This window comes from Hydra vulgaris, chromosome 13 (genome assembly GCF_038396675.1).
Source record: "Hydra vulgaris chromosome 13, alternate assembly HydraT2T_AEP".
NCBI lineage: Eukaryota > Metazoa > Cnidaria > Hydrozoa > Anthoathecata > Hydridae > Hydra > Hydra vulgaris.
In genome coordinates this window covers 9,855,001-9,860,000 of record NC_088932.1, presented here as the reverse complement: position 1 = coordinate 9,860,000, position 5,000 = coordinate 9,855,001, and positions in this window count along the sequence as shown.

Genomic DNA, 5,000 nt, shown 5'->3' with positions numbered 1-5,000 from the left:
CCGACAATAAACTCCTAAAATCTGAGTAAGTTCGTTTTATGTTATAGGACGAAATTAAATTGTTTTATCTAAACTTTCATATTCAGGTTTATTATATTAGGTTCCAGTAAACTAAAAGTTAGTAAAATTACCGCTAAGTATACTTTTATTATTTATTTTTCTTAACTCTTTTTCTTCAAATTCTTTCTTTTTCAGAAATCTATTTTGTAAGCATTTAAAAATAATAAAAAAAGATCCTATTTGTTAAACTCAATTTTGAAAATTTTGAAAAATTATTAAAAAAAATTGAAAATTAAAAAACAAAACAAACATTAAACTTTAGAAAATTTTTTTATGCCAAGTTGACAAAAATTTATTAAAATACTAATTTTGTAAATAAAACTTGTTAATACATCAAAAACCCAAGTTAACCAGTATGGTTAAATTTTCATTTTGATATTCGGATTGCTTGAGGCTAATATAGTTTTGAACGATATTTGGTTATAACAATTTGAGCAAACCCTGTTCCGCTTTTAAACTTTTAAATCAAATTTAAAAATAAAAAGTTGGCTTTAAGTCATAAGTTATTAAAAACTATTAACGTCAAAACCGAGAATGGAGCTTGTTTATGTGCATAATTAGTAATATATATATATATATATATATATATATATATATATATATATATATATATATATATATATATATATATATATATATATATATATATATATATATATATATATATATATATATACAAATATATATAGCCTTTTTTTAAGACGTGTTAAAGGCGTGTTTGTTTGAAAGTTTTTACAAAAAATAATTTTTTTTAAATTATGTTTTTAGGAAGATTTTATCAAAAAAGAAATGAAGCAAATAGAAAGGTCTGATACGGACTGGGTTAAAATTCAAATCAATATAACAAGACTGATTGGCAAGGAAACAGTTTTCGTTGTTGATTTACATCATTTTTGTTTAACCAATCATTTAATAATCATTTTGTTGGTAAATATAATTTTGGTAATGTTATTAGCTCTACTTTTTTTAAAACTTTTGGCTAATAAAGCAGATAAGTTGAAAGATCTACGGCAAAGTCATATGACAGAATTTTTATTTTTATTTTTAAATGTATTATGGGTTTTGTTCTACTGTTTGTTAATCACCGACACTTTATTTTGGTGGTTTTCTTCTTCTTGCTTTAAAACAAGTCCAAGAACTTTGATATCGTATCACCTTTTCGCTATCTTCGCGTATCACATTATTGATTTTTTTGAGAACTCGTATATAAAGAAGAAATGTTGCGTTTTTGAAATAAACAACCTGCAAAAGGATAAAAAGACAATAATTGAAGTCAGTACTTTGTAAAACTACAAGTTATTAATCATAAAGTAAAAATGTCACGAAATTTGTAATAAAAAAAATCGCAAATTAATGCAAATAAATAATATCAGAAATCTAACTCTTAAAAAACTTTATAATGAAGGTTTTGTATTTTTTCTTTATAGTACGATGTTTCTTAACCATTTTTTTTTAAATTTATTAAAACCGTTTGTTAAAATTATAATCAAAAAATTACAGTAATAAAAAATCTGGTGGAAGCATTAAGAAGACAAATTCAATCGATTTAAGAGATTTTCATATTCAACCAATATCAGATATTTTTTTTTTCAACCAATTTTAGGTGGTTTTTCTTTTAACCAATAGTGTGTATTTTAAACTATTTATTTTTAAATATTTTGTTTCACAGCCGCAATGGAGTGTACATACATTGACTGAGAGTTTTGAGTTGAGCAAGCACTCTTTTAATTTAAAGAAAACTCTTTTCAAATATTGAAACTTGATCTACCAAAAAAGTATACAAAATACATGCCGGAATAAACTCAGTTAATGAAACGCAGATTGAAAAAACATTCAATCAAAAATAAAGGAGTTTGAAAACTTTTACAGAAATACAATAAGTTGAAAATTAGCGAGCACCTCGGCGCCACTCTGGGGGGGGGGGGGGGGAGGGGGAGGGGGAGGGCGCCAAAAAGAAGAAAAAATAATACAAATAAATAAATTCACAACTCAGATCCAGAGCCAACAACTGCTCAGTGACTAACAGAAACACAGCTGAATTAAAAAACAAGTTCAAGAACAAGAGTCAGTCAGCCAGAATTCGAACCACCAGTAACAAGTAACCCCAAGAAAATTTAAAATGATCCCAAACCTCAGATCTTCTAAATGTGCCAACGTCTTTGAAAGTAGCTATGTTTTATTTTACTTTTTATTTCTTTTCAATTTTTTTCAAAAAGTAAATAAACAGTGGTCAAACGGTTACTGTTCATTTAATTTTTAACAGGAAAAAAACTGACACATTCTGAATTGCAATGGTTTTACACATGACTGCTTGTATTTTTATATTGGTCAGACAAACACTGTTTTTCTAAAATTTAAATAGCTACAAATAAATCAAAATGAAAAGAACATTGTTTTCAAAAAATGTAGCAAATTTTAAAACATTTTTATTTATATTTTAGCTGTATTTATCGAAATGACCGTAAAGGCATTTTTTCTGAAAGTTCGAACTTTTAAGAGAATAAAGCTCGAATCTGAACGTCGAAATTTTGGCTTAAAGTTCGAACGCTCGAACTCGATCACGTTCGAGCTAGCATTACATACATACGTATTAGTAATACTAAATCAACCTAAAATCATGGTGAAACTTATGAGTTTTTAATATTTCAATATAAATCAATATGAAATATAAACATTTCAGCTAAACTAAAATTATCAATGCGAAAGGTAAGTGGTAATATCATACTAAAACTGAGTTATACAATTTTAAGAGTTTACATATTCTAAAATGACAAAATTTCAACACTTAAATCGTTGTACAGCATTCCACGTCCAAACATTAAACGTGACTGAAAACGCGTCTTCTATACATAGAATATATATTGCTTAAAGCAGTTAAGACCATCAATTTATGATAGATGTAAACGAGTTCGACTCCGAGAATTCAGCCTTTAGTTTACAACGATTTTAAAATCTACAAATTAAAACTTTATAATATTTAAGTAGAGAAACTAATCTTAATCATCACAATATTATTTTTCGAATTCAGACATGCCAAATACACAAACTTAGTGGGGCTCAGCGTCTAAAAAAACAAAAAAATGATGAGAAAGAGACATTAAAGTCCAAAGAATTAATGAGCAAGTTTCTATATTCAAAGAAAGCGAAAACAGATGATGTAAAAATGAAGGAATGGTTGAAGATTTTCCTATTCCTGCTCTATTGTCATTTTTGATGTTGACTTTTTAAAATTTGACCAAACAACATAGCGACCTATCATGTCGCAAGGTCTTAGAACTGAGATCATAGCTCGCGGATCGGATTTATTTCATAACAAGAATGGACCTTTTGTTGCAAACTCAGGAGGACATTAAATGAACTCGACGTGGTTCAAACGACGACTTGCTAATGGTGATGAAGTGGGTCGTTCGTGGTTGTTATATTCACCAGTTAACGAGGCAGCTTATTGTTTCTTTTGTTTATTATTCCAAACTTCCAGCTCAAATTCACAATCTTCCTCTGAATCTACTGGTAGATTCATTAACTGGAGACACACAGAGCGATTAAAAGTTCACGAGAACAGTCCCTGTTACCGCAAATCATTTACTATATGGAAAGAAGCTGAACGAAGAATAATTTATGGAAAAGAAATAGATTCAGAACTCGAAGCCCAAATTGAATCTGAAAAGCAACACTGGCGAAATATCTTAAAAAGAATTCTTTGTTGTATTTAAAGTTCTTGCTTCTCAGAACATGGCTTTACGTGGTCATAGAGAAAAACTTAGTACTGCTGATGAAAAAGCCAATATTGGAAACTTTCTTGCCGTTTTGAAACTCCTTGCTGAGTATGACCTTCTCACTGCAAACCATCTACAGTATGCTAAAGAAAATCCAGGGTATTGCTGATGAAAGCAGTGCCCTGATGAAAGCAGTACCTCTTATCTATCTTCAGACATTCAAAATGAATTCATCAACCTACTTGCCTGTACTGTTAGAGATTAGCTCCTCACCAGTATCAAAAGAAGTAAGTATTTTGGTATCTTACTTGATTCGACTCCTGATCTGGGACATCGCGATCAGTTATCCGAAGTAATAAGATTTGTGGACATTGATTTTGTTACTAAATATGTTGTGATCAAAGAGTCATTTCTTGGATACATTGAAACCCATACCAAAGAGCAACTCTTGAAACTGTTATTACTAAGAAACTTGAGTCGGACAACCTACCACTGGCAGATTGTAGATCCTAATGTTACAACAACGCTGTTGTCATGACAGAACATACCTCTGGGCTTCAACAACGTGACCGAAAATCTTTGAGCATTGTTTGTGAAATGTGCCATAGTTTGAGCTTGGTGTGAGTTCATGCTGCTAAAGTAGATCCTTTAGTCATAACATTTTTTGGAACAGTTGAAAGCATTTATCTATTTTTTTTTCTCGTTCGACTCAGCGTTGGGAGCAATTGAAAAATGCTGTTAAGATCACTGTTGAACGGGAAGCAGAAACCAGATGGAGAGCAAAAGCAGAAGCTGTCAAAGCAATTTCTGAAGGAGTCACTGAATTGGTTGAACTTCTTGAATGTCTTTCAGATAACATAAGCAAGAAGATGGATACAAGAAATGAAGTTAGAACATTACTTCAAAATGTTCTCAAATTTTATTTCATTGTTTTACTTCATTTCTGGAACAACATTCTTGGAAAAGTAGACGGCGTTCAAAAACAACTACAAGATCCCGCAATGAACTTTAAAGATGCAGCATCTGATATGGAAATGTCGGAAAATTATCTCAAAGAATTTCGTGATCATTTGTGCTAAAATGCAATTGAGTATAGCATGGGCAGATGTATGGAATGGGGAATTGAAGTTGAGAGGAGAGTCAGGCGACGGTGAATAATGCCAGGTGAAAGGGCTGGAGATAGTGGCCTCTCTGCTGAAGATGAAGTTAGCAGAGTTTTGAAAA